Source organism: Cimex lectularius, unplaced genomic scaffold (genome assembly GCF_000648675.2).
Source record: "Cimex lectularius strain Harlan isolate CLEC.00 unplaced genomic scaffold, Clec_2.1 scaffold130, whole genome shotgun sequence".
NCBI lineage: Eukaryota > Metazoa > Arthropoda > Insecta > Hemiptera > Cimicidae > Cimex > Cimex lectularius.
In genome coordinates this window covers 432723-447402 of record NW_019392755.1, presented here as the reverse complement: position 1 = coordinate 447402, position 14680 = coordinate 432723, and the positions used below count along the sequence as shown (strand labels likewise).

General features: G+C 36.3%; 1 long non-coding RNA gene across 1 annotated transcript; it reads left to right on the top strand.

Moving 5' to 3' along the window:
• The first annotated feature begins 9939 nt into the window (after positions 1 to 9939).
• Positions 9940 to 12525, top strand: LOC106672523. The gene is made up of 3 exons (XR_001341271.1): positions 9940 to 12007; positions 12087 to 12210; positions 12270 to 12525. It is a non-coding gene; the product is annotated as an uncharacterized LOC106672523 (long non-coding RNA).
• The last annotated feature ends 2155 nt before the right edge of the window (positions 12526 to 14680 follow it).

Sequence of the window (14680 nt, the reverse complement as noted above, 5' to 3'; positions counted from 1 at the left end):
TTAGTCTCTCGGAATCGGGCTAAAGCCCGGGAGACCATGCTCTGAGAAACGCCAACTGCCTCTGCGATATCCACTTGCCGATGACCTTTATCGCTCATACTCACAATAATGTTGCGAACTTCTGGTTCAAGATGATGTCTTTCCATGGTTAAAGATAATGCAACTGGATTAAAATGTAGTAAACGAGTTATTAGAAATGAGGATTATCATTTGTTTGTTTTTGGCTTGTATTTTCTATTCTTTTACCCAACTAACAAGAATATTTTGATTAAATTAATTAAAATTAATAGAATAAGAATAAATTACAAATATCCCTATTCATTTTTTAGCAGTTTAAATTTTTGCCTAGTTAAGGTATTTCTTAATGTCGTTACAGCTTTTTGAGTTATCTATCAATTTTTCTATCGTCATTATTGACGTTAACTATCAACATTTTTTAGTAAAGAAAATTTTCGTAATTCCTTCCGCTGGTTGGTTGTGTTTATTCGTAAAAACCTGAGAATAACGAATTTTTCAAAGAATTAATTTCAAGATCATAATACAAATGAGTGTTCAAGTTGGAGGAAAATATGAGAGAGGGACTGAGGCTGAGTGTGGGTGACATTTACTGATTTTATATAGTGACCCGTAATTATGAAAGTTTAACTGCTTGGTCTTTTTTTAATATTTCTATTTTACCGCGCAACAGTCTTTGAAGGACCCTCGCCCCTTCGTTAGTCATTTTCCTCCATTCATCCCTTTTCACTTGCATCAAATCTCCAGCTTCCCCACCTTCCTCAAAGTTTCTTTTTAGCTTTATTTTTTCCAGACTTTTAGAATTTATTTTCCAAACAAAATTAATTAATTATGTTTTGATTGCTGTCACAGTCCATCGCTACATATCGTATCTTAGTAGATTTTAAAACGCAAAACGCAGATGTATATTTATAAACATACTTGTGAAATCCGAAGTAGATTGGAATGTGTCCAAACCGATGCCCCATGCCTTCCTTCTTCAACCCCCGGCCATTACAAACCACCCCTGCAGGGCCGATTACTCTCACCACTATGAATGGTTAAGAGTTATTTCCTCTTTCTGATTTATATGTTTTTTATGCTTTAGACAAAATTAGTTTTGATAATAAACTATTTTTGGTTTATGCTACGTTAAATTATTAATTTATATAATTTTTTAGGGTTTTCTAGCACTTAATTTTTTTTAAATTTACAATATGAGTTTAGAGTTAAGAACTCATCAGAAATTAAAAACAAACAAAAAACAACGGACAAATATATTTGCCGTCTATTAAGGTATTTTTATATATTATTCCGTTTGGACGTTTCTAGTATGTTTTCCAACAAACTCCAGACCGAGTTATAATAACCGAAAAAATAAACTAAGGATATACCATTATGAATTTATGATAATATAGTTTTATAAAATTAAAGATCATATAAAAGTGTGTATTTATAGAAGCAATAAAATTTGTTGTTACGACTTAACACATAACTCCAAAAATTTTTAAAAACCATCCTAAAAAAGCAATAGTATACACACAACCATTTTCAATGCCATAATATGCAGAACACAGTTCCCCATTCAGTGGAAACTTTCTCTAAAAACCCCAATTTCCAAACCAAAACAAATCTCCCACCGACCCATCCTCACACACTTATAAACTCTCCCAATTAACCGCCATATTCAATACCCAATAACTCTATCCCCATCCATCTCTTTCGTTTCAGACCCAACCATTCCAGAGGTCGAAATAATATCCTCTCCTACAAAATAAGCATTCATGCTCACCAGTTTTTCAAAAGTTCACAAAGCATTTGACATAGGGGTCTCTTTTTCAAATTAAAGAGTATCCTTACACACACCTTCTATCTCATCCTGAATTCCTTCCCTCTAATCGAATTTTCAGACATCAAGCTCATTAAGGCCGGCTTTCCCAAGAAAGTATCCTAGGAGTATCCTCTACATGCACCGCTGACCAACTTATACTTCGCGGGCGGAACTGCAATCTTCTCCTCCCACTCTGACCCTATCTTTTTAGCAAAAGCCACCTAACATCACCTAGACCTCATTACCGACTCGCACTTGCGCACTCGGTGGTGTATCAACCTAGTAAAAACCGGCACATGATGTTCACACTTAGAAGAAGTATCTGCTCATCAACGCAACATTACAACCTTTCAGTCAATAGTCCTTTGCCGCACAACTCATAAAACCTAGACGTCCATTCGTGAAGGGCATGATCCAAACACGATTCTACCATTTCCACTCCAATCCCTCCTTCCAGATCCATCCACTAGCTCAAGCCTTCTCTTCAACTACTCACCTAACAATTCTCCAATCCTCCTAAAAACCCCTGGTGGGTGGCCTCCTAACAAAAACAGAGAATTCCAGCAATGGCCGGTTTTTACTCTCATCCCCGTAATCTGACAAGTTCCTGCCAGATCTCCTATTGTTCCCTATGTTCAGTATATCTTTTAAACAGATAAAAGGTCTTTTCTTGAGTAGTGCGAAATTTTATGCATGGATTTGTAAAAACACTAACAATGTTTCAAGTTTTGGCAAGTTCTCTATGCAATACAACAACCAGCAGTCCTTTTACCGACTCAATCCAGTATAAAAATGCGCCCAAACTTAAGGGAATATATAAATACTGGCACAATCCAATGTTCCCCATTTAGGAGGATTTTTTAAATTAAATTTTATTTCCACTTTAGTTTTGCTTCCTGCATAAGAAAAAAGAATATTGTCTTGTTTTGTTGATACTGGGTTCACCTTAAAATAGGTGAAACTTGGACCAATAAATTAAGAATAATTTCAACTTATTCCAACAAAATGATCGGTTAGCTCCACAGATTGCTTCAAAACCGGCTCAAGTCAAATTTTTTAAAATTTTGGCAACCTGGAAAAATATACAATATATATTATGTCTAACATGTTTGGAAACCTTTCTTTCTCCAAATAATTTTTTTTTTAAACTAAACAATAATTCATGGCGTTTTTTGTGCAAATTTATGGTCTGGTGCAAACTCGTCCATGTTTGATGTTATTGTTTGATAAATTATTGTGTAAAATCTTAAGAATGAACTAAACAGAATTTAAATTTAGAAAAAGTAATTATATCTATCTACAGTTTTAAATTTTATATTTAAACTTCTAATGAAAATATGGATGTTTCAATGAAAAAATCTCATATTAGGGGACAGAGAGAAGAAGGATAAACAACACACATTTTACAAACGACAGATGACGTGTTATTTGCAAACAGTTATGCTTTTCAAATTCTCACAACTTTCTGCGTCAATTGTGTCAAACGATTGTATTTCAGAAATAAGTGAAAAAAACCAACAAGATTCTTACTGTCAGTAAATTGGTCGATGTCACGACTCCATGAAAACAGAATATTATTGGCCATGCACATATATACATTCTTTCGAATTCAATTCATTTTTTATTACATCTTAATATACCTAATAATTTTTCTATAAGTTGAAATCTTCTAATAGGTGTACAAAATCACGTTCCTAAGTGGTATGCGTCCATGGGACGTTCATCTGTTTATTAATAATTTATTTAATTGTGACCGAATTTAAAGTAAACGGCACACCATTAGCCATCTTTTTAATATTTATAATGTCACTATTGCAGATGGTAGTACTAGCAAAAGGTTTTAGAAGGTGTTAAAAGTAGAACGACATTTTTCTGGGTGGCGCGGGTTTCCGGAAAACGCCTTCTTCGCAATAAACTAAACTAGATGGCCCCGTTCCCCCATGGGAATAAATCAGATTTACTGCACAGCAAGTAGGAAGCAGCAGGGGTTGGAGTAGGTATTATTTAGAAGTGTTCCAGCTGACGCAGTCTCCAGCCACTTCTCAGGAAATTAAATAGCTCGGATGGGGTCAAGATAATGGCGCAAGTTGTTAGGCAGGCAAAGGCCTCCGAGGGGACAGGGGTTTATTGCCACTTCTTATCAAAGTACCTACCGTCGGTGGTTGGGGAAGCGAGGATATGGGAGGGTGCCGTCTGCTAGGCGGCCCTCGGCTCTCCCCCGACTGATTGCACCCGGGAATCATGAATATATCACACCTCGTCAGCCCCGTCTCCTAAAATGGAAACCTGGAAATTCTCTAAACTTGTCACCTAATCGAGGCTCTGGGAGGAAATTGAATCTTTTATTGGTTCCCATCCAAAACTCACTCATCTATTTACTTCGCTCTCTGGATTTCTTCAACCTGTGTCCGCAAGTCGACACTTTTTCCCGTGTTATCACGGAAAAGCTACTAATGGCATGTCATTCTTCCGTTTTCAATAAAATCGATAGCACACGAATAAACATGTAATTTAATTATTCCTTGTTTGTAGCCTGAAAATATACTTACCTACAGGTAACGGAATAATAACATAACGCCAAAATATTTGTTATTCCTTTCCCAAACATTACGAATGTAACACCAATTTTGTAGTTTAGCATAAATATGTACAAATAATAAATAATAACTTTTTCCGAGATTTGTTCGAAAAGTTATATTTTCTTCCTATTAATTGATACAATGCTTTTTTTATTTTAAGTTTTTTAAATATAAAGAAAAATTTTTTTGTTTTTAAGTAATTACTTTTTTTACAATTTTAATTATAACAACTCGGAATCCTCGTACAATTTATGGAAACAACAAAGTTTATTCTATGAGTGTTACTACTCCCATACCCACTACTACAGCAAGATATTAAGACCAAAATGATCAGACAAAAATACTTTTTATCATTCTCTTTCATTGGAGTAGAATGATAACACTTGGTAAGACTGTTTTTACCCTTACTCCTCCTCCTACCTGACACCTCATTTCTCTTCCAGTCATCGGGTTTATTGTTTGTCACAATTTCGTTACTACTTTTTCCCCTTCCAGCTCCATTGGGTTTATCGAGGGTAGTGATAACCATTTTTTGATATGTGACGTTCATGTACTCTTTCTACCATTACCACAGGGTTTGACGAGGGTAGTGACCACCATCTTTTGGTATGTGACATTACTGTTCTGTTTCTTTCATCATCATGGGGTTTGACGAGGGCAGTGACCACCATTTTTTATATGTGACATATTCTTCTCTTTCTTTCATCACCATGGGGTTGGACGAGGGTCGTGACAACCAATTTTGGTATGAGACGTTCTTTTCTTCAGAACATGGCAAACATTGCAAAAATTGTCTGCTCGATTATTACTACTTATTCAGTTTCAGATAGATAATTTTTACTAGACAGGGTTTAAATCACAAAACATAAAATATATTAGTTATAGTATTTTAGATCTACGTATTATATTGCTTACAGTACAGTATAATAGTGTTAATAATTAGTGTAGAATGGAACTGTCTGAAATTACTAAGGAAAAACGTAAAAATATACAAAACGAAAAAAAAAATATTGACAGCAGTTGTAATAGCAGCTGTGAAATGAAAACTGGGAAACGATTTGTTTACAAATTACGTTATTTCCGTTGTTTAGATTTGGGAGGCTGTGATCGACTCGGAGGAATAAAAGGGATATCGGGCAGTACGTGCGATTTCCCTGGTAGTACAGATATCAGCAATCTTTCTGGCACATTCCTCGATTACAAGGAAAGGCACGTTTTCCATCATGAGAAGACCTCTTAGCGAAGTTTTATACTTTGCTCCAATCACGTTTTAATTAAAAAATTAAGTTGTCCCCTGAACGACTGACAAGAAACATTAAGTTGTATGTGATGGAGTGATGGGACGGGCTATTTTACAAACCATCGTTTAATCACTTTCAGAACTAAATAAAAATTTCGGTATTATTAATTATTATTTGAAAATATACAAAAAGAGTTTTTTATTATTTATAATAATATTTATTTTATTATTGGATTACTATAAAAATTTAATACACAATTGTAAGATTAGTTTATATATAATGTAGCTGTAACTTGGAATAAATTATAAAATTACAGAACATTTTTTAACGAGGACATTTCATCTACGAGATTATCGGAACCCTCGTGGAACTGGTGTTTTTGAAAAAAATCCCATTTATGAGAATGTCGTGTTCGAATGAAGGGCCACTGGATTCGAACCCGAGACCTTTACCACAAAGTGATGAACGCCGTGTCAACGCCTGCCCGTTGCAACCACCGACGCCCCCGTTACAGAACATTGTAAACACTACTGAAGATGGGAGATATATCTGGTCTGAATCGCATGAATCCATTGCATAAAACAAATGGTTTTGATATAGATTTTGTAGCAACAATTAAATGTTTTCATCGTCGGCCCTCCGCGAATGTTGCCTCTTTTTCTTATCTTTTTGGCGTATTGTTTTACACTGTTTATCTAACACAAAATACGTGTATCAATTTTTATATAAACAATAAGAAAATGAACCAAAAAAATCTATCCACAAAAACACCTAAATCACTAAAAATGGACATACGAAAATAATCAGAAACGATCAAGCTATAATTTCATCACACAGTAGACATTAAAAAGAAATCCCACAATTTTGCCCGTGAAAATCGATTTTCTTAGTTTGGAATAAATGTGGCCCGTCAATTTAATTACATCAATTGAGCAGCACATGATTTAAAGGATTCGATGTTCCTTATGATCGTAATTTTGTGAAAATAGCTTTCCTTTTTGATAAATATAAGTGTCTCGGGTTAATTAACAAAAACAAGAATATGAAGCTAATACATAATTACATTTATCAACGTGATACAATAACGCTTGACAATCTTTTTTTTTTAATTTACCTTAATCTCTTAATCCTTGTCTGACATCAAAAGAGCTCAGTATAAAAAATAATGTTTTTATAAAAGCGTATTAGCAATATTTGTCTAATTGCGACGATAGTATGCTAATTGACTAAAGAGAACTTTATTGGGTTTAATTTGAAGGTAACGCTCTACCCATTACCAGACTGAACTATTCATACAGATATTGCTGTTTATGAGTTAAGAGCTCTCTACGCTAGTCTAGTTGCTTTTATGCACCTCTACACCTAGTTGTATAATGTATTGTGCACAAATGCAATTTTCACGGTTCGGCTTCCCGGGGGTGGGAAATGGCACCAGTGAGCCGTTTATCCCGCTTCCATTTCCAAAGAGCATAGTCCACCCCTCTAAATCAAAATCTCTTCAGATACGTCTTTAATCACACTGGGTATTTCTATTGTCCCATATTCATCCCCGTTTCCAATTCCAATATGAGCTTTGCCTTTGCAGGTTCACCCTCCATTACTCCACCCTCAACACCCTTTCTACTTCATAACGCTTCTGGGAAAATTACGAGCAAAATTTTCATCATATTGCCGTCTTAATTACGCCCGTTTCCCTTCCCTCTCGTTCAATACTCGACTCATTTTAAGAATTGGATTCGACTTTTCACCGGCGAAACAAGAGATAATAAACTCGAGTTTTATTATAAGGTGTTTAATATTCAAATAATCTTTAAAGCGTTATATGTAAAATTGTGTAAATAAAGAGAGGAATGTTTGCAATGGAAAATCTCATATTTTCATCACTGAAACCAATTATACAAAATAATGATAAAAAATAAATAGAATGAAAAAACAATGATATGGGAAAACAGCAAAATGTAAGTATACATTTAAAAAAATCTACTCATGTTAATTTATGTATTTGTTCTTTTCCCCTATATAACTCGAATCCATTGCATAAAACAAATGGATTTGATATAGATTTTGTAGCAACAATTAAATGTTTTCATCGCCGGCCCTCCGCGAATGTTGCTTCTTTTTCTTATCTTTTTGGCGTATTGTTTTACACTGTTCATCTAACACAAAATACGTGTATCAATTTTTATATAAACAATAATAAAACGAACCAAAAAATCTATCCACAAAAACACCTCTATGTCCTTCGAAAATCGAAATAGGTAATCCAAAAATTCGCTGCCATATTCGAGCACAATTGCCATAGGGTGGCATTCCTACTCGCTCTCACATATTAAATAACCTTCTCTTTGGCCTAAAAGTAAATGTCCGATTCTAAGTCGAGTTACAATGGTTCTTATTCTGCCATTAGAGGGTAGACGGTGCTATTTTTCTGAGTTTCTTGGACGCCCTCGATCTTTTGACGCTACTACATTTTCTTTACCATTCTTTATTATCGGTTTAGAGTCAATCTGAAGGGTCTTGTTCGAGATGTTTTTGGCATGGGGAAGGTGTATCTATGACGGACGGCTTATAACCCAGTAAGTTTAGACTCCGAGTATTGACACGTTTTTTTTAAATGATTTATTTACAGCATGACCACATTACACATTACATGCTCTTGATGTACAAATAACGACAATGTAACAAAATAGTACTATAGTTCACACTCCTAAACACAGGTTAGGAAGAAAAGGAAATATTGCTTCAATAATAAATCATAGTTTATCAAAATCTATTGAATTTATAGAAATACAGAAGTTTTTACACGTGTCGCTATCCAGCACTAAGTAGCTTTTATCTGGAAGACACGGGGCGCTTTTCAAGCACAATTTTTTGAAGAAAAGATGTTCTCTCTTTTCCAAACATTATGGTTCATTATGGTTCCAAACATTATCGCACAGGCATTCTGAACCTTATATAATGTTGAAACGATGAAGATACGCTATATTCCTTCCATGGCCCGAGAGAGCTTCGGTTATTTTGTATGTCATGTCGGCGCTGCTTCTTAACCTGGAGGAGATGGTGGGAAAGAACAGCTTTGTGTGCTGTCCCACAGCAGATTCAGACCAACTTGCTCCCATTTCACATTTCTCCAAAACATCCACGGTAACCAAGGTTTCCATAGGTTCTCGGTGCCGTTTTGTAGGTTTCTGGCAACATAGAGTATTTGGACGCTTGATGGCCAGGTTGACGGCTCTCGTTGCCCTCTTCGCCCACATGGGCCTTTACTTTGCCGAATACCCCGTCAATGTTATTTCTTTAGTCCGCAATAGAGGGTGTGCATTTGTGTGTGAGTGAGAGAGAGAGAGTGAGAGAGAGAGAGAGAGAGAGAGAGAGAGAGAGAGAGAGAGAGAGAGAGAGAGAGAGAGAGAGAGATAGACAGAGAGAGATAGAGAGAGAGAGAGAGAGAGAGAGAGAGAGGGAGCGAGACAGCGAATTGAGAGAGAGAAGAGATAGATACATAGACAGAGAAGTGAGAGTGAGAGATAGAAGAGAAAGAGAGATAGATAGATAGATAGATAGATAGATAGATAGATAGNGAGAGAGAGAGAGAGAGAGAGAGAGAGAGAGAGAGAGAGAGAGAGAGAGAGAAGATAGAGTGTAAACACACCTCCAGTGAACGAAATTTAAGAGGTATTTTACTTTTTAATTGTAATGATACATTACTTTACTTTTAGATACTTTATACACAAATGTATCAGTAATACATATGCTAATGGAATAATTAATTTTTACCACTTATGCTTTTCAATTGATGTGACATCATACCTACTGTAAATAAAGGCGCGCTGAAATTACAATATATTAAAAGTAAAAAGTATTTTCAATAGTGGTGAACATATTATCGTAGGGATTTGATTATAAAAATTTATATAACAGTAGTATGTCAAGCGAATACTATAAGTAAAAATAAAAAATAAAGAAAATTCGGGTGGTTTGCTTTTTGTCGGATTTAAATTGATTCCGAGCAGGTTAAAGATAGAAAACTGCGTTTGATATGCTTCTGTAACAAACTTAATGAGTTTTTTGATTGGTTACGTTTACTTTTGCCAATTTATTTCCTTTGAAGTATTTTCATTTGAAGATTAAAACCAAAAGTATTTGGATATTTTTAAAATCAACAAGACATTTTTGTCTCTCAAAGAATTGCAAAGTACGTTTTCGTATAATGGTTGAATATAAAAATATTCGAAAAAGATAAAAAGAATTTTCAATACAGATGTGTTATTTGTTGTAGTATTTATAAAACATTTTACTACGTGGATGTTCATTTTGTCTCTATAAAAAGCTAGTGCGTTTTGCTAAATCAACAAGGCTTTAAGAAAAATTTCTGTCCGGACTGGAAAAGAATCGTGCAGCTATATCTTTGTTGGATGGAAAACGTACGTTGCCCTTACGTGAAGGGTTGTAGGATTTGGGATGTCGTTCGTGAGCCACGGTTTCAGGAGACAGGGGTTCCGTTGGGAATGAGCTCGACATCTCCCATAGGCCGGAAACTAGCACCTCGCCAATTCCAGCCACGACACATCAATACATAGTAAAGTCGAAAACCTTTGGAGCCCGTCTTCATTTGACCGCATCCTCGTATCAATTCGTCGGATGAAAAGGATCCCCACTCAATGGCTTGCTCGACAACAAAAAAACTAGGCTGAAAAGATTTGCATGGGTCTAACAATTATTTTACAAAAATTTGTTTATTTTCTAGTCTCATCTCTGAATCTGTACAAAACAAGAGGAATAGATTCTTGATGGCACATTTCTTTTTTTCAACCTTTTTGCGAGTGTTAACACCGATGTTAAGTTTGTTATCAATGAGTAAACCAAGGTTTTCAACGCTATTATTCCGAGTAGCATTTAATTAATCGATTCTTATACTATGCCTAAATAGAGGATATTTTTTTAGAGAATCAGTTATGAGCCACGTAAATAAATTCGTTATTTATAAAACAATAGTTAGACACATGCCGTGATATGCCGCTCAGGTGTGGAGTTATACAAGAACAGCAACATTCAATGCATACACATCATTAAAAAAAAAGTTTAAAATAAATAACATGATCTACAAAGAGCACTCACATAAACTACATATGCATGAAATTTTAAACATATCTTACATTCTTTTATCCACGTCGAAAATTATGTGTGTCCACTTTTGCAGACCCGGCTCACAGCTTCTCACACTCATCCTGTGCGGTGCGTAGAGACGTTGCAGTTCCTCGGTCTCCTGCTTGGTGAGAAGTTGAGATAGCAAGCACACATCGACGCCGTGATGAAATATATTGGTTACTTTAAGTGGAGAATGGACAGAGAGACACCCTTTTAAAAATGTGTGACTCGCTGTTTTGTTCGCGGATGGATATATGGCTTACTTGTCGGCCCGGAAAACGCGCCTGAGAAAGCTTGATAATCCCTACTATCAAGGACTCAGAGCGATCTTTGGAAGGTTCAGGCCTTTGGCCAGCCTGTGCTGCGAGCTGGGGGGGTCTTGCTTTCCGAAGTTAGGAAAGAGCAGCTTGCCATTGTTTAAGAGTCCTGATGCTTGGACAATCCAGGGCACCATTCTCTAAGACGATCCTCTAGTGCCCGTACAGAATTGAGTACAACATACTTCGTACGCAAACGCGACTCCTCGGGATTCGCTTCGGCACCTGCACCTTTCTGGACGTTCGATGATCCAGCGAACTTGCCGAAGTTGTTTACACCGCCATATCTCTCTAAGGCCTTGAGCTTAGAAACGGATATGTCGGTTTTTGTCTGGTTTTACAGACGGGTCCACCACCAGCAATGGTGAGCGAAGGATGGGCCACCATCTGATCGTTGCCAGCTGGAGCGCCATGGAAAAATGGTGGTTGTTGTAGGGGTTCCCGTCGGCCTAGAACGAACGTGCGGAGGAGGCGGCGGCGAAGCGGGGTTGCCCAACTCTTCAAACTGGAACTCGGGATCAGGCCCTCTGATGCCAAGTCGCAGTGAAAAAACATGATAAAAGAAAGATGGGAGCGTCAGTAACTGGGATCGGCCGAGGTCTATTGAGAGTCAAGAGCACGACCGGTACTTGGCTTTTAGAGAACCAGAGCTGGAGGCGAGAGCTCGTCCACATCTGATTGAAGGTTGGCTGTACGCGGTTGACACACGGGCATCTGCTTAAGTGGGAAAGCCCTTGCGTTTCCGTTATGCAGAGAAAGGTTGTTCAATGTATCCCATATAATAAAGGCGTGTCGCGCCTTGGCTTCATACAGAGAGCGGGTAAGCATGCCGCCGCATTAAGAAGGGTTCTCGAATCCAGCAGTCGGTTTCTGGGTCCCCTGTTTCGTTTTTTAGAGAACGTGAGTTTTTTTCACTATATATAGTTTATAATCTATGTGTTTTGTCATTAAGTTTTTTTTTAATGCGTATACTTATCAGTCTGAGTGGTGAGGGGAGATGGTGAAATACAGCATCACCATCGCTCCTCCAGGAGTATCTGTATTCATGCTTAATGGAGCAATATCCAGTATTTCACCGACTAATCAGAAGGAGTGCAATGCATGTATGTATTTATTTGTGCTACTGACTTATTGAGTTAATTACTAATTGGCTAAATTTTAGTTTGGTTGGGTTTGGGGCTGAAATGACTTAGCTGTTAATAGCCCACGTCGGATCCTAAACCCCCTAAACCCCCGAAAGTGACGATCTCCTGGGCGTATGTATGATGTATAGGCACTAACGTCAGCACATCGGGGAGTGACAACCCTTCTGGGTGAAAGTTCAAAAGTACTTCATTAATGATGATATGAAAAGGTTAACAACCTCCTTTTTTCACGTAGCGCTGAAAGTACAAACCCAACGGAAAGAACATTGTAAACAGTCGGATTAAAAATATTTTGATATAAGTCTTTTGTAGTTCTTTATTTATTTATATGTTAAAACATTTAACTATTTATGTAATAAAACTATTTATTTATTAATTAAATGATTTTCTGAATTCGCCTATTTATTAAAGTAAGTATGCATTTATTTAGTTTTGAAAATTGTAATATTCAAACAATTGCGTTGTTTCCTAAGCCAGTTGTACAAAACTGATATTTTATTTTATTGTAAGTGGTTTTTTAAAACTTTTTCTCCAATGTTTAATTAGATTAATTTAGTAATTTTTGTAAATATATTTAAAATCCTCTGCCACTAAGAAGTGTAATGGCCATCTTGTCTTGTACTTTCTTTTTACACGCGTATGTTTAATATTATGTATTAAATAACCTCAAACTCAAACTCATACGCCCCCTTTGTGCTTGTTCACACAATATACTCATTGTTTCAACGTTTTAGCTTCTTGCATATTTAAAATGAAGTTGTAAATAAATAAGCAAATTTAAAAAACAAATTTTTTTTAAAAATTTTACGTTACCTATACATACAGTAAACTAAATAATAACAATACACATGTAATAATAAATAAGGTTGATGATTGCCAATAAAATGCGGATACTATGACGGGTCAAGATTTGGTTAATTGAACTTTTGCTCTTTAAACCGTATGACAATTAATTAAGGTTTTTAGTTGCGATGAAAAAAAGCTAATGGCACGAGAGGGATTCGAACCCACGACCTTCGGCTAAATACGCCGCTGCTCTACCACCTGAGCTATCGTGACCTCGTGACCTTTTTCATCTCAACTAAAAACCTTAATTAATTGTCTTGTATTAATTGGTCACGCGGGCCACGAAAATAGTGAATTAATGATTTAAAAATGAAGTACACTTCACTAAAGCTCTCCGTCGCCATTTCAATTGTCGTCGAGAATCCAAACCGATTACACGACATTTGAAAAATGGCAAAAGGAGGGAAAACTCATAAGGTGGGGTTGAGATGGGGAGTTGATGTCCGAGTGGATGGAGGTCACGATAGCTCAGGTGGTAGAGCAGCGGCGTATCTAGCCGAAGGTCGTGGGTTCGAATCCCTCTCGTGCCATTAGCTTTTTTTCATCTCAACTACAAACCTTAATTAATTGTCTTGTATTAATTGGTCACGCGGACCACGAAAATAGTGAATTACACTGTAATATTATAGGCATTCGTTCTTATATTACTGAATATGTATTTAAGTTATTATATGTTTAAAACTTTTTAATTGTTTTATCAGCTTACGCTTAATATATAAATACTCAATTAATTATACACATTTTTTCCGAAATGAAAAATTTGCGCCACAGGCGGGATTCGAACCCACGTCTTTCGGCTAAATACACCGCTGCTCTACCACTTGAGCTATCGTGACTTCGATCGCCCATGCCACAAACTTCGCATTTCGACTCCCCGTTTTATTCCAATTGTAAGCAAATCGCAGGTTCATATAGAAACACTTTTTATTAACGATTAATATTGTTAATTGTACATAGTATTTAGCAATTATTAAATACTGTGTACGAGTATTCATATAATTAAGCATAAGCTCATAAAATAATTAAAAAGTTAGTATTAATCTAGAATCACACCTGTGAATCGTACTCAGTCCCGCCAATATGTACCGATAAACAAGAAGGCAATAATCTCATCAAAACTTGATTATCTGCTTTCCAAGGAAAAATTCCACAATTTTTGAAATATAGTTGCAATATTCAAATTGCAACAGTTTTGCATGCTTGTCCAATGCAATTCATATTTAAGTTTCAAGAGATTAAGTTGATAACCTCAAATCTATTTTCAATTAGGAAAGTTTTAAAATCCAATTTTGTTCTTTTTAATTAGTATCCATGGTGCGACTGTGGAGGAAATCCGGATAGTCCGGTTTTTCTAGGGTCTGGAGCGGAATGACAATGAACCGGGAAATACAAAGCCTTAGTTGATTGACTCACAACACAATTACCTAACATTTATTGTCTCTTAGGGCTAAGTTTTCCGGCGGGGACTTTACGCAGGCCATTCTTATCGTTCTTGTTCCCCAGGAGCTCTTCAAATATTCTCACGCCCTAAAAAGGGGATAAGAAAGAAGGGTAAAAGTTTCTGGCAAGTCATTAACGGCTA